This window comes from Mytilus californianus, unplaced genomic scaffold (assembly GCF_021869535.1).
Source record: "Mytilus californianus isolate M0D057914Y unplaced genomic scaffold, xbMytCali1.0.p SCAF_62, whole genome shotgun sequence".
NCBI lineage: Eukaryota > Metazoa > Mollusca > Bivalvia > Mytilida > Mytilidae > Mytilus > Mytilus californianus.
Window position 1 is genome coordinate 586,167 of NW_026262715.1, and position 25,233 is coordinate 611,399.

The following is a 25,233-nucleotide window of genomic DNA, read 5'->3' on the forward strand; positions in this document are numbered from 1 at the left end:
CTTTTGCGAAATCTTCTTCTTCTAACAACTACAGGGAAGATTTTAAAAAAGTGAAAAAACAAAAAGAAAAAATTAAATTAAACTTTAAATCAAAAAATGGTGAAAACTATAATAAACTCTTTTCTCTTGAAGAACTTAAAACATCTCTGTCAAAAGCCCATGATACAGCTTGTGGGCCTGATAATATTCACTACCAACTGTTAAAACACTTGCCAGATTCCTCGCTGGAAGCTCTTTTGCAGCTTATGAATAACATCTGGGAATCTGGTGATTTACCATCAATCTGGAAGCTTGCAACCGTCGTGCCTATTCCAAAACCAAGTAAAGATCACACGGATCCTATTAATTATCGGCCAATTGCTCTTACCAGTTGTGTCTGTAAAACACTAGAACGGATGGTCAATGATCGCCTTGTTTGGTTCCTGGAATCCAATGGGCTTTTAGCCAATATCCAGTGTGGATTCCGCCAAGGTCGCAGTTCTCTTGACCATCTTGTTCGATTCGAATCATTTGTCCGTAATGGTTTTGCGAAAAATGAACATGTAGTGTCGGTCTTTTTCGATCTAGAAAAAGCCTATGATACTGCATGGAAGTATGGTATTTTAAAAGATCTCTTTGATATGGGGTTGAAAGGCAATATGCCAAATTTTATTTCGAATTTTCTATCTAACAGACAATATAATGTTAGAGTAAATTCAACCATGTCTGATCTGTATGATCAAGAGATGGGTGTCCCTCAGGGCAGTATTTTATCTGTTACATTATTTAGTCTTAAAATCAACAGCCTTGTTGAAGTTTTAAAAAGTAATATTGAAGGTTCATTGTATGTTGATGACTTTTTAATATGTTATAGAGGCAAAAATATGAATAACATAGAAAGACAATTACAGTTATGTCTTGGAAGAATTGAAAAATGGGCCTCGGAAAATGGGTTTAAATTTTCCACTTCAAAAACGGTCGGGATGCATTTTTGTAACAAAAGGCAATTGCATCTTGATCCAGAACTCACTTTGTACGGCAACCCAATTAAAATGGTTGATGAAACCAGATTTCTTGGGTTAATTTTCGATAAAAAGTTAACCTTTCTACCCCATATCAAAATGTTAAAATCGAAATGTTTAAAAGCATTAGATATTTTAAAAGTTGTCGGCAGCACCGACTGGGGTGCTGATCGCAACATTTTACTTAATTTATATAGATCTCTAGTTAGATCTAAACTAGATTATGGCTCTATAGTGTATGGCTCGGCAAGGAAGTCCTACATACAGATTCTCGATGCTGTGCATCATCAGGGTTTGCGTCTTTGTCTTGGCGCATTTAAAACCTCACCAGTTGAGAGTCTGTATGTAGAGGCTGATGAGCACTCACTCTCTAACAGACGTTTGAAGCTTGGACTTCAATATGCTGTCAAACTAAAAGCCTACTCAGATAATCCTGCCTACCGCTGTGTTTTTAATCCAATTTATGAAGATATTTTTGCAAAACATGAAAATAAAATTCCTCCGTTAGGTATACGTTTAAAATCACATTTAGCTTCTTTTGATTTAAAATCTGTTGCTCAAGTTGAAACTTGCAAATGTCCTCCATGGGAACTCCCCAAACCAAAAATGATATTTGATCTCCGTGAACACAATAAAAATAAAACAAATCCTCTTTTAATTCAGCAACACTATGCTGAAATCAAAGCCAATTATTCAGATTTTTCAACTGTCTATACTGATGGATCAAAAGATGGTGACAGAGTTGCATCTGCTGCTGTCTTCAGGGACAGAGCTGCAACTCTCCGTTTGCCATCTGATGCATCGATCTTTACTGCTGAAGCAGAAGCAATAGTTTTGGCTTTGAAATTTATTGCTTCTTCAGATATATCCAAATTTATTATATGTTCTGATTCACTTTCATGCTTACAAGCTATACAAAATACTAAAATTAAAAACCCAACAATTCTCAAAATTTTATATGTAATGAGGAATTTAAAAATTCTTCTTAAAGAAATATTATTTCTATGGGTGCCGAGTCATGTTGGAATCCTTGGAAACACAGCTGTAGACCTTGAGGCAAAGAATGCCCTGGGTGACCCTTTATCTAACTGTGATATACCATATACCGATTTTAAATCTAATATTAGAGAATATGTTTTTAATATATTGAAAAATGAATGGAGTAAAAAAGATGGTAATAAATTACATGAAATTAAACCTAATTTATGTAAACCTTTCAATAATTTTATGTGCAGAAAAGATCAGTGTGTTATTTCTAGATGTCGTATTGGTCATACTAGAATAACACACGAATATCTTTTAAAAAATGAAGTAGAACCACAATGTATACCTTGTAACTGCAAGTATACTATTAAACATGTTTTAATCAATTGTATTGACTTTGCTGATATTCGGAAGAAGCATTTCAATGTCAATAATATGTATGATTTATTTAATAATATTCCATTTACAAATATTGTTTCATTCTTAAAAGAAATTGGAATATATTATAAAATATAAAAATGTTGTTATATTTAAAACGATTTTAATTTTTATCACGTTATCTTAGTGTTGATTTTTATTTGTAAATAATCAATTTGCTTTAGTCTAGAATTTTAGTTTATTGAAAGACCTTTTGTCTGATTTTAAAAATATACCTTAAATTGTTATAATATTCGAATTAGCTCTCGCCGCGATATAGCCTTTCTGTGCTAATGCGGCGTAAAGCAAACAACAATCAATCAATCAATCAATCAACTACATATGGGTATAAACTTCATTGGTGATAACCTGCAACAGAAAATATTATTGACTTCGTGAACATTAATTTGAACTGCACATATTGTACCATTTATATCTTTTAATTTTTTCCATTTTTTTGCACCCTTTCAAACTCGTTTTACTTGATAATATATTTTTTCAAGTTGTCACGCACGATTATTTATACACCTAAAATTGTGTTTCAACCCATTTTAAGTCTTGAAAGTGTCTAAGTAAGGAAATATTTAAAAAAAAATTCTATCGATCATAACCATGTTTCTCGTTTCTCTGTGAAGAGCCATTTTACTGATCATATGACCGCAGTAGCAAATATTTTTGTCGTTGCAATGAGAGAATTTAAATATCTAAAGTAGTCTATAAGAGTAAGAAATAAGTCATTATATTATATTAATAATTTTTTTTTCAATATGAATAGATTTTGCATACTCTATTCCAGTCGACTAATAAATACCTGGATTATAATTTTCCTATTTCACATTTGTTGACCATGTTGATTTCATTTATGTGTGACGGGATTGCTTCCCTTAGAAAATGTGGTAAATACTTAGTCAGCCGTAAGCGGTTGAGCTAAGGAAGTACTTCATTAGCTCAGTCGGTTAACGCGCTGCCTGCCGCCAAGGGTGACTGGGGAATAGAAATATGGTCACCATTGGTCTTCCTTCGACCGGCAGTAAAATCCTTGCTAAAGTGGGGCGTCCGTTTGGCTGTGCGGGATGTACAATTTTGCAGACACGTCCGGTCAGAATGGGGACGTTAAATCCGAAGCCGCGTGTAAAGAGAGTGCCACGCTCTTTGCACGTTAAGAACCCTTGCAACAACTCTTTGAGGGGTCCGTAGGTGACCAGTTGCAATGCTAAATTTCTGTCCCTATCCAATATACCCTCATTTCCCGTGGCAGTCTAAATTTCTCCGACCTTAATCCCGGACGCCCCTCTTACATAACCTACCTATTGTATTTATTGTTAACTTGTTCTCGTCCTGTATATGCATGAAAAATTTGCCACTTGACAATAAGCAACCAACAATCATTCAATCAATCAATCAATATACCCTGATTTCCCGTGGCAGTCCAAATTTCCCCGACCTTCATCCCGGACGGCCCTATTACAGAACCTACCTATTGTAATTATTGTTAACTTGTTCTCGTCCTGAACATGCATGAAATATTTGCCACTGGACGTTAAGCCACCAACAATCAATCAACCAATAATGCGCTGCCTTGTAACACAGAGGTCCCGGGTTCGAGTCGCGGTGGAGACGAGCAATTTTGTTAAATTGGCGCCAACTGAAAAACCCACGAATGTCAAATTGATTCTAGATTACCTTGTACAGACTTTTTAGATTTTTTGTTGAATCAATTAATGCATTTATACCATGGAATATAAACCAACATCCTAAGAACGTAATTTTACCTATACAGAGAAATAATAGGTTGAAAACACTTTTGTAAGCCAATTATTTTATGTCCCCTATGAAATTGGCTTTTAATTGTTATGTATGATATCCATTTTCCATCAGAAGTCAAATTGTCCCAAGTGTAAATTGGTGTGTATCCTTGTTACACATGGATCTTGCAAACAATTTATTTTCGCCTTATCCTCATATCTGATGCAGAATTTCTTCTTGCAGCTCTTCCTCTTCTGTCTTTTTGATTATCTGCTGAATGCCTTACATTTATCATGGAATAATCTGCCTAAATCTTCTCCATGCACATTGGCACGGCGTGGATTGTTCTGAAGTTCATGTAATCTTCTAGTTATAGTTGATGAAATGGTGTGCTGAAGATAGTCTGAAAAAGAACTATTATAATTATATGCAGCAACTTTCATCATGCATTTACTGATTCACTGTTCAAGAACAAAGTAAAGAAATAAACGTTTGCTTGGTTCTTCTGTCTACCGGATACAATATCAACCAATTGGTGGATCTCTACAATTCCGAATATCCAAACTTTACATCCGGTGTCCTTTCGCTTGTGGTATTTTCACTTTCTACCGAAAGGATATATTTGACACATTCTGTGATTCAGTTTACACTGACTTGTAGTTCGTCCCAATGGCATAGCTGCTCATTTTCAAGTCGTGGCATCAATGTTTATATGCCCAATGTTTAAGCACCAATCCTCAACGAATAGTAGACGGTGTTGTAAAACGACAGTCATTTACATAAGTATATGTGTCCAAATCTTACTGACTTCAAACACTCCAAACATTAAGGCAATCTAAAAATCTGTTAAAATTTCTAATGAAGCATACAGTTTCTGAAACACTTTCGTTATTAAAGCTGAAGAAATATTCGCAACAATTCCCCTTAATATCAGCAGAAAGATCACTTCCGTATTACTGAAAGCTCTAAGATCAATATGATAATTTTGGACATGAACTATAGATCTCCTGGTCACAATAATCTTCGATCAAACACCATACAAGTCTTTAACCCTTTTCTTAAACTGAAGTGTTTTGTTGTGCGATAAGTAATTTATATTCGCACAACAAAACACGTCAGCTATGGTATAAACTTTCAATAAACAATTTAAGGCTGTCTTTAACAAATGTGGAACTTCGTGTGAGTTCGTATTGGAATACAGGTGCATAATTTGTGCAACTGGAAACATTATCAGTTTGCAGAAGCTTTGATAATGAATAATTACATCCCTAAGCTCAATCTGGGATCTTGTACATTGCAGTATGATTTATATAAATATACAGCCTGATTGATTGATTGTTGCTTGCTTAACGTCCAGTGGCAAATATTTTATGCATATTGTTGCTGCAAGGGTTCTTAACGTGCAAAGAGCGTGGCACTCTCTTTACACGAGGCATCGGATTTAACGTCCCCATTCTGACCGGACGTGGCTGCAAATTTGTACATCTCGCACAGCCAAACGGACGCCCCACTTTAGCAAGTGTTTTACTGCCGGTCGAAGGAAGACCAAGGGTGACCATACTTCTATTGCCCAGTCACCTTTGGGGGCTATACAGCCTGAAGATGAGTCGAAAGTACAAAATGTCCATGTTTGGTTCAGTATGGTTCTTCACAAAATAAGAATTATTATATCCCGAAAACAAGAAATTTGTATCTTCGATTCCCATTTTTATAGAAAAAGCTGTTTAATGAGATGGTGAAGTCGACCTTTCAATATTCAGCAAGGGGTCCGAACTCCAAGGAAATTCAAAACGTAAAGTCCCTTGTTAAATGGCAAAATCAAAAGCTAAAACACATCAAACGAATAGATAACAACTGTCATATTCCCTACCTGGTACAGGCATTTTCTTATGTAGCGAATGGTGGATAAAACCTGGTTTTGTACCTAGCTAAACCTCTCTCTTGTATGATAGTCGCATACAATTCCATTATATTGACAACGGTGTGTGAACAAAACAAAGACATAAAAGGTAAAAATGTCAAAATAGGTGTACAACAGTCACTATTGTGTTATAATTTTAATCACTTTAAAAATAAACAAATATGTAACAAAGAAACACAAAAGGACATATAGACAAAGCACATAAAATGAAAGAAAAAATACAAAAATTTACCATGGCACAATTACACAATGACGGGATGTGCAACTACCGAACCACGTCAAATGGATATCAGAAAAAATACACTAAACAGTAAAAGTAATATTCAAAAAGACAAATATAAAAATACTATAACATGTTATTAAGATGATAAAAAACGTCAGTACCCAGAATCTATTCTTCAAGACCATTGTGTAATATTTGTGAAGTTGATACGGAATATTTGTCAACAAGGTCTTGGTATCTTCCGATGAACTTTTTTTAGAAATAGGACGAGAGACGTTCTTAAACATACCACATATTCCACATGTTTTCAAAATTTGGTGCACATTTAGAAATATGATAGAGTTTCAGTTTTGTAATGCTGTGTTTATATCTGAAAGTGGACCAGACTCATTTGCCCATTTTAACTTCCCCAATGCATTTCTTGCTCCAGTGTTGATGGAGATGGTAAATCATCAACAAAGTAGTCAAAATCATTAGTGGAGGATTGAGGAATCATGGCAGGTATTACCTGACGTCCCATGGATGCCTTGATTTGCAGGTCACCAAACCTTGAATTCATTTCTGATAACATGTGAGCAAGCAGTGGGACAGCAATTGTTTTTTGTAATAATCCTTTGTTGATTCACATGGCTAATTAGATCTATTTGTCTGCCACCCACAAGTTCTGTGTTTAGATGGGATTACAACTTACTGATCTGCCAAGTTCAATATTTCTGAATACCACTTAGCATTAAATTCATCCATATTGGCTCTTACATCCTGCAAAGCTTCCTCGACTAGGTTTACTGATTCAAGGGCACTCACAACATCAACAGCTCTAAGAATTAATATATTCGGTATTTAAATCATTAAACTGTGAGCTACCCTTAGTTTTATATTCATTGTATTTTATTTATTCTCTAAGTTATTGCTAATTAAATCAGATCTGTGAATACAACTTATGATTATCTCCCTTTTTTTGGTGTGGTTATTGACCAAATCAATCAGAAGGTTTAATTTTTTATATGATTTTAAATTCTAATAACAATATGTTGTTGATGATAACATGTTCTTTATGTAATGTAAAATCAAAATAGTGCCAGTACCTTGAAGTGATGTACTAAGTTGTTTCAAGTATCCAATACATCTCATTGTCACAAGTCCCCCCCAAGGGTGACTGGGGAATAGAAGTATGGTCACCATTGGTCTTCCTCCGACCGGCAGTAAAACCCTTGCTAAAGTGGGGCGTCCGTTTGGCTGTGCGGGATGTACAAATATGCAGCCACGTCCGGTCAGAATGGGGACGTTAAATCCGATGCCTCGTGTAAAGAGAGTGTCACGCTCTTTGCACGTTAAGAACCCTTGCAACAACTCTTTGAGGGGTCCGTAGGTGACCTGTTGCAAGGCTAAATTTCTGTCCCTATCCAATATACCCTCATTTCCCGTGGCAGTCTAAATTTCTCCGACCATAATCCCTTAATCTATTACAGAACCTACATATTGTATTTATTGTGAACTTGTTCTCGTCCTGAATATGCATGAAATATTTGCCACTGGACGTTAAGCAACCACCAATCAATCAATCAATCATTGTCACAAGCTGGGGGACTAGAAATTGAAATGATTGATTGATTGTTGGTTGCTTAACGTCCAGTGGCAAATATTTCATGCATATTCAGGACGAGAACAAATTAACAATAAATAAAATAGGTAGGTTCTGTAATAGGGGCGTCCAGGATTAAGGTCGGAGTAATTTAGACTGCCACAGGAAATGAGGATATATTGGATAAAGACAGAAATTTAGCCTAGCAACAGGTCACCTACGGACCCCTCAAAGAGTTGTTGCAAGGGTTCTTAACGTTCAAAGAGCGTGGCACTCTCTTTACACGAGGCATCGGATTTAACGTCCCCGTTCTGACCGGAACCCAGTTGCAATAAGTGATGCACAAAGCCTAGAAAACAACAAAACACCATTTCAATTTCGCCCCCAAGGGTGACTGGGTAGAAGTATGGTCACCATTAGTCTTCCTGCAGTAAAACCCTTGCTAAAGTGGGGCGTCCGTTTGGCTGTGCGGGATGTACAAGTTTGCAGCCACGTCCGGTCAGAATGGGGACGTTAAATCCGATGCCTCGTGTAAAGAGAGTGCCACGCTCTTTGCACGTTAAGAACCCTTGCAACAACTCTTTGGAGGTCCGTAGGTGTTAATTGAAAAAAAGCTTATTTCATAACATCATTTCCTCTCCAATCTCTAAATTATTTGTTATTTTGTATCATTATTTTTCAGATATGGTTTAGATTTTGTTTAAATGTGTGCATTCAAACATCTGAACCAATCATATCTTTGTTTTGTTGATTTCATCCTTGTCCGTTTTGGACGGAAGACAGTTGTCTTCTTAGTAATCATCATGATAAGTTTGACTGACTGTTTTCATGGATATAAGACGATGCGGTATGAGTGCCAATGAGACAACTCTCCATCCAAGTCACAATTAGTAAAAAGTAAACCATTATAGGTACAAGTATGTCTGTTACTTTTCAGTATGTGTGTTTAGCTCAATGTTTAAGGATGTAATTGTGCAGCGACTTATATGGCTTACACATATTTTTTTTCTGACTCTGATGGATAATGATTTTTCCCTATGAGCCAGGAGTTCTGAAATCTTATATTTTAATTGCCCTGGTGTAAACAACACCCATACCCTAGCTGAGCCAGTTAAAACAAATGAAATACTTAACAACATGCTTCCCCAAGGGTGACTGGGGAATAGGAGTATGGTCACCATTGGTCTTCCTCCGACCGGCAGTAAAACCCGTGCTAAAGTGGGGCGTCCGTTGGCTGTGCGGGATGTACAAATTTGCAGCCACGTCCGGTCAGAATGGGGACGTTAAATCCGATGCCTCGTGTAAAGAGAGTGCCACGCTCTTTGCACGTTAAGAACCCTTGCAACAACTCTTTGAGGGGTCCGTAGGTGACCTGTTGCAAGGCTAAATTTCTGTCCCTATCCAATGTGCCCCCATTTCCCGTGGCAGTCTAAATTTCTCCGACCTTAATCCCTTAATCTATTACAGAACCTACCTATTGTATTTATTGTGAACTTGTTCTCGTCCTGAATATGCATTAAATATTTGCCACTGGACGTTAAGCAACCAACAATCAATAAATCTTAACAACATGCACTTATAATTGAATTTATACATATCCATAATGTTGAATAATAACATGAGTCATCTATTATTTTAAATTGTGCTTTTATTAAAAAAAAACCTTTTTGATTAAAGGGACATAACTTCCTTCATTTATGTTTGGTAAGAAAGTGCAGAAATATCTAATATTGTCTACTTTCAAGCACTAGAAATGTTCTATAATCAAACTGTTATTGAACAAATTGCTTCCTACGTGCCATATATTGTACGTAGTGTCCACTGTCTGGAGAAATGGTCAGCAGGTGTATAGTCAAAACCTCGAGGGTACTGTAATGATTGTGCTCTTTTGTCTGCAATTTTTATTCTGACTCGGAGAGAGACCATGGATGATCTGGAAAGCTGATTTTTTCTTATGTGACATCATCTGTATGTTGGGGCTTTGGCTGTTTTTTCTTTGGTTGTTTTCTCTGATCAGAACTCTTTCTCTTATTGGTCACCCAAGTTTGAAAAATAATGATACAATATAAAACAATCTTTGTGAGAATCATAAAGCTGACATTCCTTATTGGATAACAACTTATCAACCGATATTGTGATATATAGGTCCAATGACTTAGGCTCTTTTTTACCATTTCCTGGGATAATGCAAACCAACATCATTGGTCCTAGTAGGTAGCGAATCACCTGAGGCAATGATATTCAAGTCAGGATAGTAGGCCAAATAGACTTCATGTACCATCTTGTAATAGTGCAAGTGGTACACAGTGCTCAACATCAGTGTCTTTAAATATACTTAATTCTTCTTGAAATATCTTTCCATCTGTATATTCACACAGTTTACCATTTGTGTAAAGTCTTTCTAAATTTTGTGTTCCGAACCAACGAGCATGTCTAGGAACAACTGTCATATAGCTGAATGTCTTCTTACAACGACCTACCCCCAAGGGTGACTGGGGAATAGAAGTATGGTCACCATTGGTCTTCCTCCGACCGGCAGTAAAACCCTTGCTAAAGTGGGGCGTCCGTTTGGCTGTGCGGGATGTACAAATTTGCAGCCACGTCCGGTCAGAATGGGGACGTTAAATCCGATGCCTCGTGTAAAGAGATTGCCACGCTCTTTGCACGTTAAGAACCCTTGCAACAACTCCTTGAGGGGTCCGTAGGTGACCTGTTGCAAGGCCAAATTTCTGTCCCTATCCAATATACCCTCATTTCCCGTGGCAGTCTAAATTTCTCCGACCTAAATCCCGGACGCCTCCATTACAGAACCTACCTATTGTATTTATTGTGAACTTGTTCTCGTCCTGAATATGCATGAAATATTTGCCACTGGACGTTAAGCAATCAACAATCAATCAATCATTATTGGTAAATAAATATAAGTTATTTAGGATCATAAACCTCACATTGTATTTACATTTATAATCTCTACGTACTGATTCAATTGGTAAGAAAAGTAGACTTCAAATGTTCGTGATTTACTATTTTGCCTATTGATCAGTGGTTGTCGTATGTAGTGTTTTTCATAGTGTTTGCGTTTCTCGTTTTACATATAAATTAGACCGTTGGTGTTCCCTATTGGTTTGTTTTACACTGGTCATTTTTGGGCCTTACATAGCTTAAAGTTCGGTGTGAGCCAAGACTCTTGTGTTGAAGGCCGTACTGTAACATATAATTGCTTACTCTAACTATGTTGTGTCTTGGATGGAGAGTTTTTTCATTGACACTCATACCACATCTTCTTATTCATAATGACAAATTGGGGAGTTCTCGATGTATTTTATTAACAAGCTGTATGCTCTGTACTATACGCTGTTTTACCTATAAAAAGGCAAACATAGCAGCATTTCCGTGCAGTCGGTATACTAGTAAATACAAAAGTTTTAACGATTCACAAATCCTTAAACATATTCAATTAATATTATCCCACTATGTAGATGGCGAACTTCAGGAGTTTATAGTAGATAGTAGATCAAACTGACAGCTCCTTCGTGTAGGCAAATCAGTATCATACTAATGTGGTGTTCGTCTCGGGAAAGACTATTTCCCCTGAAAGGACCCGACCTGGACTTATGATATATGACAAGAGAAGGCTCTATTACTGTAATTACCTCTATTATCGGGCGTTGATGCTGTCTCTTCGTGTGTAACGTCTCTTCACTTCGAAGGTCAGTCGCAAGAGGGCGCTGCAGGCGTGCGCAGACTCCGTCCTCAGCTGCATCCATCAATAGGCCCACTGGTGTCAGTTATCTGCTCCTAGCTTGGAGAACCCAGGGCTTAGGGTAAAGATACAACACCCCCCTCCTTCCTAAAAAGGAGGAACTGTAAGTTCCGTCAAAGGCCTGACAACTGAAGACGCCCCTATTTCATAAAAAGTAAAAATCCTTAATTATTAACATAACCTACGAATGGGTTATCTAACCCAGCAAATATCATAAAACTTGCTGTTTAAAATCCACCCCCCTTTTCCCTGGGTATGGGGTTTCTAATTAAACTTTAACCTTTCCCTAAAAACATGGCATATAAAAATCACTGTAGACAACTCGGCATTGGACAACTAAAAAAAAAAAAATTAAAAAAAAAATTTTCACTCATCTTTCCTTTCCCTTAACCACTATAACTCTGAGCTACAACTCCGCACCGGCCATAGGTGCAAGCAACCCCTCAAGACCTAGTCCTGGAAACATCTCACCATGAGACGATAGCTCACTGTTCTTGCTAAGAACTGAGTCCAATACATAATGGATATAAATGGTGTTGTCCAACCCAGAATCGACCTAATTATTGATTGCATATACAATATTTCAAAAACACATAAAACAAAAGATATTTCCAATAATCAAAATATACATAGATATCTATAATCGCCAGTTCATTAATCTCCCCTCGAATTTCCAATTAATCTAAGCTACGTACTACTATTCTACTAAATCCCCATAATTATATCAAAGCACCTGTTCCAGCATGGAACAAAAAAGGGAAAACCATGACCACAAAAAAACGAAGTATACACCAATACCGTTCTTCAATATGGCGATAATGTAAAAAATGTCCAACACTATTCTACTATACTACAATTTGAACACTGGCCTGGCTTTCAAATCCTGTGGAGTACAGCTTCCAGACAGGAAGCGGAGGCTAAAGCCAACAAAAAAAACAAAATTATTTCATGGAGTTCTAAATACACTGATGCTGTACATTCACTCCTTCACAACGACTACGAGTTCTGTCATGGCAGGCAGCAACTCCATCTTCACCGATCGTGTCAATTCCGCTCCTAGGTAGGTAAGCACTACCTCCTGCTCCTCCAGGTCAAAGAGATCCCTGGCCTGTGCCACAGCGTTTTCCATCGTGGTCACTGTGACCATCTTCTTGGTGTTCTGGTAAACCTGAACCACCAAGGATTCCCGGAAGGCAGGTGCTGCCACTGTCACTGGCTCCTCCACTGTTGGGGTTACCCTTCCAGCCGACTTCCTCTCATCCTCTTTGGGGGCAGGTTGTACCTCTGGCACAGTAAGTGGTACCACTGGAGTGCTGGGTGGAACTGTGGACTGGACCACTGGAACATTGGCCTGAATGGTTGGCTGGACCACTGGAACACTAGGTATGGACTGAGCCACGACGGGCTCTGCCACACTAGGTAAACTGCGGAACCTCCAGTTCATCTGGCATATCACATCATAAGACGGGCCGTTGTTCCCTCTATACTCCTCCACTGCCACGCAAGCTCTGCGGGCAAGGCTCAGGTGACGCAGCACCGACAGGATAACTCTCCAATACAGGATAACGACAGGGCTATTCACTGGATGTAATGAATATATGCTAACCTGTGGCCACTTCATAGCTGAACACACTGCTCGTAGTGGTGGCATGTCTGGTCCTTGGATTCTGCATCCCCTGGGAATGCCTGCTCGCTGCTGGAGCCACAGCACAAACTCCGCTGAGGTAATTTTCTCCTGCCCAGTGAGCCACCTGGCCAGTAAGATAACCATGTGGCCTCTAAATCTCTGGAACCGCTGGTCCTGCATAACCTCTCGAGAGAATCTAGTCTCGAACATGGGTGACAAGTGGTCAGCTAGGGCATGTGATGACAGGGCACTCTGGTACGGGACAGGCCACATCCCGGTTACTCACCCGCCAGGTCCTTTCTTTATACCCGCTGTAGGGGCCAGTCCACACTTGGTCCTCTTTCCCTTTCCAGGCCGCTGGTATTTCTTTCTTGAAAGCCATGGGTTTAGTGCTGGCGGGCACTGGAGCTGACTGCTTCCCCTTCTTAACTACAGGTGGCTCCTCCTGTGCTGCTGGTATCTCTCCTCGAGCCTCCAGTGTCTCTTCTGGATTACCTTGTACCAGAACAGGTGCCTCCGGCTCTCTAGAGACACTTACCTCTGGTATCACTGGTACCTCCAGCGATACTGTGTTGGCACAGGTTCTTCCCTCCTGACCCTTCTCCTGTGGGTGGCTGGATCCAACACCGAAGTGTCAAATGGCTAAATGCCCGGCTGGGAGTTACAACTGCTTGGCCTCCAAGACCTTGTTTCATCATCACTGCCCTCGTCGGAGCACGATCTGAAGGATTCAGAGTCTGACATTCTGAAAAATATAAAAAAAAAACAAACATTAGAAAACCTGACAATTTAGTGAATTTGTTAAACTACTTGTTTTCTCCCCCTCCTTTGTCTTTTGAGGGTGGAGTAGTACGAACAAGTTGACAGTTGGGACAGATGTAGGGATCTATCTCATTGGCCTCCTGTATTGACATACCTATACAGGTCAGGTGGAACCATTCCCTACAGTTATCACATTGAACCATTGTCTCGCCAGTGTCTGGGCCCCGACACACACAGTACTGGGGAGTAGTAGGCTTGGTCTTATTGCCTGCCAAGACATCCTCACCCCTTTTAAATTGGTCCCTACATGTCTCTAACCAAGCAGGAATTTTTCTATCCCCACATGGCTTAAGCCTGTCATGGTTAGTATTGAAAACCACCCGTTGGAGTTTCACCTTGTACACATACCCAGTAATCTAACTAATAATGATACCTGGCCCCTTCCATGGTGACCCCAATTTCTTACATTTTCCCTTTATCTGGGTAGTATCGAGGACATATACAAGATCCCCCGGCTGTATGATTGTTCCAATACTCTTAGATCATAGTCCCTTTTCATTTTTTCTTGGGAGGTCTTAAGCTTATCCCGTGCAATGGTATGTGCACTTTTGATAGCTTTTTCTAGATATACAATATAGCTGTCAGCACCCTCATATTTTTTTTCACTCTGACTACCGAACATAAGGTCTGCTGGCTGATTGGTCTCTCTGCCTAGCATGAGCTTGTTCGGTGTGTACCCTGTACTCCTGTTGACACTAGATCTCATGCCTCCCCCTAGTTGAGCAAGGTGTTGATCCCAATTATCTTGTTGTGAGTCAACAAAGCATCTCACTGCATCCATGAGACTGCGGTTCTGTCTCTCTACTTGTCCATTTGACTGAGGACGATATGGAGTTGTTCTAGCCTTATGAATTTGCAGCAATTCACATACTGCTTTAAAGAGTGCACTCTCAAAGTTACGTCCCTGATCTGAGAATAACTGGAATGGGTAACCAAATCTTGTGAAAAACTCATTAATGGCCGCTTGAGCGGTCACCTCAGCTGTTTGTGACGGTAGTGGTATGCATTCTGTCCACTTAGTGAATTGATCTGTCATCATCAAGATATGTTCGTTGTTCTGTTTTGTCTTTGGCAAAGGGCCCATACAGTCTATTTGAACTCTCTCCATAGGGTACCCTGCATGGTACTTGGTGAGAGGACACTTACCATGTCTGCTTGCTTTCTTGTTCTTGTTGCAGGTATCACAACTAAGTACAAACACGTTAATGTCTTTGGTCATGTTATACCAGTGATATTTATCCTTGATCTTGGACATCGTCCTTGACACACCTTGGTGTCCTGCGCTTGTCAGTTCATGACTGAGCTCCATTACCGTCTGTCTTAAAGAAGCAGGTACAACCAGCCTTGTATTGGCTCCCTCCGTCTTGGGTTGACTCTTTAAAACACCATTGTCGTCCATAAAAAATCTTTGCTTATTAATCCAGTGACTCTTGGCTGCTGGTGATGCCAAGAACAAATCATTGGACAGAGGTTCACTGCCATCTTTTAAATAAGGTAGGATGAACATCATGTCTGGATCACTCTCCTGTCCCGTTTTGATTTCCTCCTCACTGAAACCTGAGATGGTTATGCCCTCTTCTGGTGCGGTTGCTGCCACGACGCAATCAGAATGACTGTCCATTACAATTCTTGCTGTCGAAGGAGTTAAAATCAATTCCATTCCTGTACTGAACGGGAGTAAATCACATTCCGGAGTCGGCTTGCTGGCTACTGGCTCAATTGAGTCCAGGCTACTGGTGTGGCAGCAATCTTCAATAACTGCAAGTTCAACTGGTACTGCAGGTTGTTCCAAGGTTGAAACTTTTTCCGGTGTTTCAAATTACAGCATCATTGCTGTTGCTACCCTTTTAAGTAATCTTGGCTTCTGCTTTCTTTTTCTAGCCAGTGGGACTGTTTCATCTACATCACACAAAAACTGTGCCCAACTTTGATGTGCTCGCTGGCAGTAATTACAGCCCTTGCAAGGTAAACTTGCTAGTATGGTGTCTGCAGTATAATGTGGACATTCTTTCAACCTATACGGGAGACGGGACAAGACATCAGCATCAATGTGTTGTTTACCTGGCCTATGCTTTATAACAAGGTCATATTGGCTGAGCTCTTCCAACCATCTAGCCAGCTGTCCCTGGGGCTCTTTGAAATTGACAAGCCATGTCAAACTACTGTGGTCTGTCCTCACCGTGAATTGTCTTCCCAGAAGGTAGTGTCTAAACTGTCTAGTAAATCTAATTACTGCCAACAACTCCTTTCTAGTTGTACAATAACGTTTTTGTTCTGCTGTAAGTACAAAACTACCATATGCTATGGTGCGTTCTTCTCCATTTTGCACCTGAATGAGCTCAGCGCCTATTGCATTTTGGGAGGCATCTGTATCTAGGATGAAATAATCTTTGTTGTTTGGTAATGTCAATACCGGTGCAGTTAACAAGCTGTCTTTTAACGTCTGGAATGCAAGTTGACGTTCAGGGTTCCATGAAAACAAATTTTTTCCTGTTACTTCATATAGTGGAGCAGAGATCCTGGCATAGTCCTTGATAAATGAACGGTGGTAGTTCACAAATCCCAGACATTGTTCAATTTCCTTTGTGCATGTAGGCACCACCCAACCACTAACTGGTTGCAAATGTTGCTGACCTATTTTGAGGCCCTTGTTACTTACACTCCTCCATAAAAATTATACAGTCGTTCTAAACAAAGCACACTTTTTAGGCTTTAATCTAAGTCCGTTTTCTCTAAATCTTGTAAATACCTGCTCTAAGTTTGTGAGGTGTTCATCGAAAGATGGTCCTAAAACCAATATGTCGTCTAGGAAAGCCAAGACAGTTTTCCACGTTAATCCCCTGAGGACAAGGTTCATCACTCTGGCATAAGTCCCAGGTGCGTTGCACAGTCCAAAATCCATCTTGACACACTCAAAGAACCCATACTTGGTAACAAACGCCGTCTTCTTACGGTCCTCTGGCTTGATCTTGATTTGCCAGTACGCACTATTAGCGTCCAGTTTGGAGTACCATATGTTGCCAGCCAAGGTATCCAGACATTCATCTATTAGTGGCAAAGGAAAGAGATCACGTGATGTCACTGAATTAAGCCTTCTAAAATCTATGCACCAGCGCACTCCCCCATCCTTTTTCCTGATAAGGACTGGTGCTGAAGCCCATTCTTCTGTTGAGGGTTGTATAACTCCAGCATCTAACATTTTCTTGAGGTGCGCCTCCACCTGAACAAAACAAGCTGGGGTCCTCCGCATACGCAGCTGAATAGCTCGGGCATCGCCAGTGTCAATCTCATGTTCTACATGGCTGAAATTACCAAGGTCAAACTCTGTCTTTGCAAAGACATCACTGCAGGTGTAAAGCAAGGTTCTCAGTTTTGATTGCTGGTCTACTGTCAAATCCTGACTGGATGAAGTAGAGTTCTTGGAGGTGGTCTGGTAGGTCCTCTTGTTGGGGTGGTGACCCATTTGAACTGGTACCCTGCTGACTGGTTGAACAAGTACCAACACTTGGCTCTTGAGGATCCTCCATAGATTCAATTACTGCCACAGCATGTGCCTCAGCTATTTCTAGTCCACTCTGGAGTCGGACAGGGTTGTCCGTCACATTCATAAAACAAACCACTGGACTTTGTCCTTTAGCACAAACTGATCTGGGAATCAAAAGTGTAGTCTTTGAGTTTGGTTCTATCACAAAATCATTATCTTGTACTGGTACTGTACAATTCATTCGCATTACTGAATTCGGTGGGACTACTACCGAGGTTGGTATCGTAATTCTGTTTACTGAGGGTTGAGCAGATGGTGTCTCTCCTCCTAAGACTAGCTTAACCGTCTTGTCGTTGATGGACATGTATCCTTGACCAATGTTGAGTATGACATTATTACTAGCTAGAAAGTCATGGCCAATAAGCATCTCACAGTCAATTGGAGCAATATATAGCTGATGGCTGAAAAGTAAGTCATCTATCCTGAAAAGAGTAGGGTTAGTAATCCGGCAGGTCATCTGCATGTCTCGTCCTGCACCATGCATAAGTGTCTCATTAATAACATAAGGTTGTTCTTGTAAGGAATCAAAAACCTTGTCTTGCATAATGGTAACTTCCGAGCCTGTATCAATCAAGGCAGTCACTAGCTTGTCCTGGACTTGTACCTTCACTCTCAAGAGTCGAGCAGTCCCAATAGTTCCTACAACTGTAAACCCATTAGATGGCCCCTCAGTAACTGAGTCCTCTGGCACATTAATTGTAACTGATTTGCGTGCTGTTTGATTGTTCTGTTTGGGAGGCTGCCTGCCAGGTGAATTATTTAACTCTGGGCAATCTCTTTTGTAATGTCCCTGCTTGTGACAATAAAAACACGCCCCATCTGGAATCTGTGTCCTGCGGTTACCGGAACGATTATTATAACCACCTCTCCTGCCTTGTCCACGTCCACGAGAGGTATCTGCTCTATAGTCACGACTGGGCGAAGTACCATTAGATCTGTTTGATTGTCGCATCTCCTCAGTTAGTGTAGCCATTGAGGATAGTAGGCTTTGCATCTGTTGCATGCTCTGTTGTTGCTCTTCTCGTTGTTGTCGAAGCTGCTGCTCCATCTGTGACACTCGTGTGTCTATGGCTGATTTGGAAGAGCCTACCCCATGCACTGAGGGTGTATCACTAACTTGTGCTACTGGTGTTGGAGCTGCTGCTTGTTTCACATCTGGTGTTTTTCCTTGAGCAATGTGGGCTTGTACAGCTTTTCTTGAATGTTGGAACCTTTTAATTATATCAATTGCATTTTCAACCGATACTGGTTTAAATCCACATGCATGTTGGCCAGCCTCTGGATCATTGCAACCTTGACAAAACTTCATTACTGCTTGTTTTGTCATGTACTCTTCAGAGAGATCTCTGAAGGATTGTGTTGCCAAAGATAACACACGATCTGCCCAATCCTCCAGGGATTCCTCTTCCTTTTGTGTTATCGTCTGAAACTGTATCTGTGAAGTTTCTTGTGGTTCCTGAAATCCAAAGCGTTTCACCATTTTAGTCACTACTGCACTAAAAGAAATGTCTTTGTTAGAGTCCAGCAGCACTGTATAAAAATCACTAGCCTTGTCCTCCAAGCACCAGCAAAGCTGGTCTCCTTTTTGTTTGTCTGTCCAACCTGCAGCCTCAGCGTACCCGGTGAACTTTGTGTAAAATGCCTTCCAGTTGCCTTTTCCTGTATACTTTAGGTTTTTGGGCATAGAAAAGAAAAATTTATTATCTTGTTTCATCGGAGCTGGCTTAGCTTTATGACGGTTGCTCGATGAATGGTGACCATCTGTGTCTGACTGACTATGTCTGTCTGACTTCCTTTTAGAGTGCTTCTTGCCTGAGCTCTTGTGGTGTGGCGATGAGTGATCACTCACCTCCTCCTCAACGGGAGAAACATGTCTACTTGATACACTTTGTCTTGAATGTGTTCTGTTGTTTCTACTTTTGTCACGACTCAGACGGTACACTACCCCTGATGTAGTACTAGATGAATCTGAATCACTATTTGAGCAGCTTGTAACCCTAGATATACTTCTTCGGTCCTGAAACTGAGCCTCTGGTCGGTTGTTGTACATCTGTTGTTGTTGTTGTTGAGGGTACACTGGCAAGTGTGGAGCTGCACCATAATAACACGATTGAGCTGTTCCCTGAGCAAGATTTTGTGTTGTTGAAGGCTGATCAGGCCTCCCTTGTTGATATGGTATATTTCCAAATGGCTGTTGAGGCTGATGTAGAGGTGCAGTAACATTGTGGAGATGTCGCACCGGCTGTTGTCTGTAAAATTCTTGTTGGTGCAGGATGGTCTGAGGCGGCTGCCCCTGTTGACCAATTGTGTTGATGAGGGGTTGTTGAAACCCTGACTGGTTGGTGTTGACCTGGTCTGTTAAAAAATTGTTGTGTCGATAGAACTTGGCTGCTAATAGGTGGTATAGGTACAGGTTGGCTGATCGGTGGTTGATGTTCTTGATTATCAATCACCCTGATGAAGTTTTGTCGTTCGGCTGTATTACTTGGAATGGTATAGTTCTGTTGACTAGTTGACTGTCTTGTTGACCTGGGACAGGGTGGTTGATGGGCCCTGTTGATGGTCGGTTGAGGTTGTTGACAAGGTTTCCTTTCCCTGACTGGTGGAGTAGACCTATGTGCAGTTATAGGGTTTGACCTGTTGAGGTGGTTGTAGCCCTATGGTTGACTGGTTGATTGACAGTTGTCGGAATTGACCTGTTGAAAGTTGGTCGAGTAGGCATTTGTCTGCTCGACATGGATGTGCCCTGTGGTTGATGTTGTATGTTGCTTAAAGTATGCCGGGTAGATTGTTGAATTGTTTGTTGAGTTGGGTGTGTGTTGGTGACAGTGTGATCACCAGGTAGTTGAATGGCTCGAGTATGTGATCGAGAGTAGTTGACGTTATGCTCAACAGGGAGTTGAACAGCTTGTTGACGTTGTTGGTTGAAGTTGACGGTATGTTCCACAGTCTGTTGAACAGTTTGTTGACGTTGTTGGTTGAAGTTGATGGTATGTTCAACAGACAGTTGAACAGTTTGTTGACGTTGTTGGTTGAAGTTGATGGTATGTTCAACAGGCAGTTGAACAGTTTGTTGACGTTGTTGGTTGAAGTTGATGGTATGTTCAACAGGGAGTTGAACAGCTTCTTGACGTTGTTGGTTGAAGTTGATGGTATGTTCAACAGGGAGTTGAACAGCTTCTTGACGTTGTTGGTTGAAGTTGATGGTATGTTCAACAGGGAGTTGAACAGTTTGTTGAGGCGGTTGAATATAGTTGACTGAATTATCTAACGACCGACTGTGTTGGTTGCTTGTTTGCCTATTCTGGCTGTAGAAGTCCTGCTCAGTAGGCGGTTGACTTTGTTGAAACCTATCATTGAGATCAGGGTTCTCTAAACCTCGCTCTATCATAACAGTTGATAGCTCGTATGCTTTACAGTTTCCACCCACAAACCTGGGTTGCTGGTTCAGCTGAACTTCTATCATACTTTCACTATTGTGGTGTTGAATACCTACAGACTGGTTGTCTTCTTGACACCTAAAGGCCTGATCTTGACTTGGCGGATCTGGCTTATCTGATGGTTCATATTCGACATTTTCCTGTTTATCATATTGTGATCCACGTCCAGAGCCAATTACTTCTGGTTGTAATGTTTGACTGTGAAGTAGTGATTCCTCACAACAGGACAGAATATCATCTGATATTCTGCAACGGTCCATCTCCTGGGTAGGATATTCATTTTCGTCGATGCATGATGGCATGGATCTTGTCGACTTGTGATCAACCTGCGAGTTCCACACTGTACATTGCACTGCAAGTGTCGAATCCATGACAATCTCAGAGTCAGAAAAAACCGGTTGATCTAATTTAGGTTTTGTATAGATTTCACCCCCCTGGACAGGTGCGTACGTAGAACCGTGTTGGTCTATCCACCTCTGTGTGTCCGTCTTAAATTGTTGGAAATGAGCAATCTCCTGCCTAATAGTACGAAGAGTACAGGGTGTTGACTCAAAATTGGCTCCCCTCCCTCATGTGATTTTACCTGGGTATCTGTCTCATAGTCTTGTGACACATGTGGCTGACCTTGATACCTTGCATCAACATTGTCCATGTCATTCAATTCACATGGCGAAAAATCAATCATCTCTGACACCTGGGACATTTTATTTCTCATATATGGTATTTGGGCCAATATTTCAGGTGTAATTGTTATGCCATTATTTCTCATAACCATGATTCTATGAGCCGTAGCCGTACCAATGCCAGGTACATGTAGGAGAACAGACTCCGGACTGGAGTTGATTTTAATTTTATACCCACTCATTGTGTTTAATAATGACCTATACGCAATGATACTCTCAATATAAATAAATGACAAGACAATAACCAAAGAAAAAACAAGTCTTTATTGATTCTAAATCCCGTTTACAAATAGCAAAGATGTGTATTGCATATGTAAACAAATCACGGAAATCACTTCCGGTATTGATCTCAAGTATCGTCGTAACCTGGTAACACGAAATCACGCGAGACTCAATCTGAAAAAATCAATACTTTGAACAAAGTTTGAAAACTTTCACAGACAGTGAAAAACCTATCCCAAAACGCTTTTTTCAATGAGGTACTGCTTCTAAAGCTTTTATTTGAGCCTAAACCGACTTCCGATGTCACATAATAGCCAAATAAATTCTGCAAGTCACGCTTGATTGCACCTGGTCAAAATTCCCTGACCAAAATGGCTACCAAGGTCCCACGATGTGCTTTCGAACCACCCGCACTACCAATAATGTGGTGTTCGTCTCGGGAAAGACTATTTCCCCTGAAAGGACCCGACCTGGACTTATGATATATGACAAGAGAAGGCTCTATTACTGTAATTATCTCTTTTATCCAGCGTTGATGCTGTCTCTTCTCGTGTTACGTCTCTTCACTTCGAAGGTCAGTCGCAAGAGGGCGCTGCAGGCGTGCGCAGACTCCGTCCTCAGCTACATCCATCAAGAGGCCCACTGGTGTCAGTTATCTGCTCCTAGCTTGGAGAACCCAGGGCTAAGGGTAAAGATACAACAATACCTACTATTTTTTTAAATAACAATAGTAAAATAGATTCATAACAAGTTTTTGTTCCTTCAGGGAAAGTTTGTAAAAAAACAAACTATTGTTGTTTCAACTGTAACAAACGAACCATTTAATGTTTCATGTTGCTTCTTTAAACTGATAACATACCTAATTTATCTTGTAAAAAATAATAAACATCCCTTATGAAATATTGGTGTCTTAAATTATACAGTAATGAAAATACCATTATTAAATTAAATTTACACCTACTATGAACAAAAACTATTTTTATAATGTTACTTTTATGTATTAATTAAGAATGTGTGCTGTCTAAATGTTAGTCTTGTAATTCTATTTGTTAAGTTAACGGATAACACATGGCAAATTTTAATTGCAAATTAAAGGAAAAACCATAATATTTTACAATCATGGTTGTCGTCGTAAGTTCCCGTGGTCACGATTTTCTAAATTTCTTGTTTTTACAGGGTACCCTTAGATACGGTATTGTACGGGGAATCTTTAACATGAAAAATAAAATCATTGCGCTCTTTGTTGGTGGTTATAATAGTACTTATAATATAGTTTATATATATCATATAACGAAAGCGGAAAGTATTGTAAAGTACTTGTTCTCCTCTTTCCAATGATATAAAATACAGCCGTGTGTTATTCCGTAAACCCAAATCGATCAAATTCGTCGACTGGGCACCCTACTATTCATATGAATATGCTTATTAAGAAAACATGTGATGTATATTGTAGGCATGTTGCAAATAGATGAAGCTCACAGCCATTTCTTAACAGACGGATGCATGCCGGAGACCTGATATACGCATCTGCAATCCTGTTGTCTGGCAATAATTTTCAGGAAGTTTCAACATTGGCTTAATTCTTTAAACTTTCAATATTAAGCTCATCAACATTTCACAGAATTCAGAAAACCTACCTTGATTCAGCATTGTAAATCCAGAAACAGGATAAAACTCTTAGGGAATTCCAAAGTACATGTTGTTGTGTTAGGTAAACATTTCAAACTTTAAAGTTCTGTAAGATATAGTGTAATTAATTAGTGCTTTACCATCTGATATGCGTATAATTTCATCTTACTGCAATTTGCATATTTTTGTCTTAGTTAGTGTTTAAATGTATAAGACATAAATTTATATTATGAAATAATAATAATAACATTAAAGTACAAATGACCACCTTGCATGGCAGCAATGACAAACGTATAGCTGTTTAGATAAACGTTCGTAAAAATCTGTCTGAAACAATAAAATATTTCCATGGCAAAGTTCAATATAAATAGGAATTTAGGTCAGTATGTGATAACCATATACATAATTCATACAGTGTTACCCACATAACAAAATAATTCAGCTACTTCAAGTAATGGACAAGAGAAAGCTATCGTTAAAGAAAATTGACAATAAAGAGACTAATAGAGCACAAGAAAATACGGAATCCGATACTGAAATTATGAAGATGAGCCAAAAATGACAAAGGAGAACGATGAACCGGAACATACTTCCCATACCCTTCTGGAGCACCTGAGATAACCCCCAGTTTTTGGTGGGGTTCGTGTTGCTTAGTCTTTAGTTTTCTATGTTGTGTCTAGTGTACTATTGTATGTCTGTTTGTCTTCTTTTTTAGCCATGGCGTGGTCAGTTTATTTTCGATCGATGAATTTGAATGTCCCTCTGGTATCTTTCGCCCCTCTTTCAAAATTATATCGATTCCAATTTTGATTGAGCGATCAAATTAAAGGAGAAGAAGTGATCAGTGAACACTCTGGAAAAATAGAGAGAATTTTTGAAAAAGGTACTATATTGCTAACCTGTTGAGAGATCTAAGGAAATACGAAGGTGACAACCTCCCAATATATGCTAGAATAAATGCAGCAACATTCGCGCATAAATTTGGATCAGAAGGAGCCTCTGTGTTTTACAATGATACAATGATTGAAGCGACTAAAGAACTTTTTAATAGTTTAGCCGCTGACATGCAAAAACTCATGAACAAAACTCCTGAAAAAATGATAGTTTAAAGACCAGGAGGACATACTACCGTAAAGAGGTTAAGTTAAACGAAGGATGATTGATTGATTGTTGGTTGCTTAACGTCCAGTGGCAAATATTTCATGCATATTCATGACGAGAACAATAAATACAATATGTAGGTTATGTAAAAGGGGCGTCCGGGCGCGGGACTGTTTAGGCATTTTTGGACATTTTTTACCAAGCGGAGATAACTCCATGTTCCTTATTATTATTCATGACGTCATCAATGCACACTGAGCGTCGCAAGGAAAGATTTCGTTATATGGTTAATACAGACGATGCATTGTTGTCAAAAGTATTCCGATATGGTGTATAATTATTTAAGGTACTATGATTTGCCATAACAATAACATTTATAAGTAAAGTTTATTTATCTTAGCAGTTTTTCTATCGCGGACTTGGCCCCGCCTATTCAGACTAAACGACCAATCAAAATCTCCTCGAGGTCTTTTGGATGCTTGTATTCTGAATGTTGAGAGCACCTGTTTGTTCAACGAGTAAAGTGAC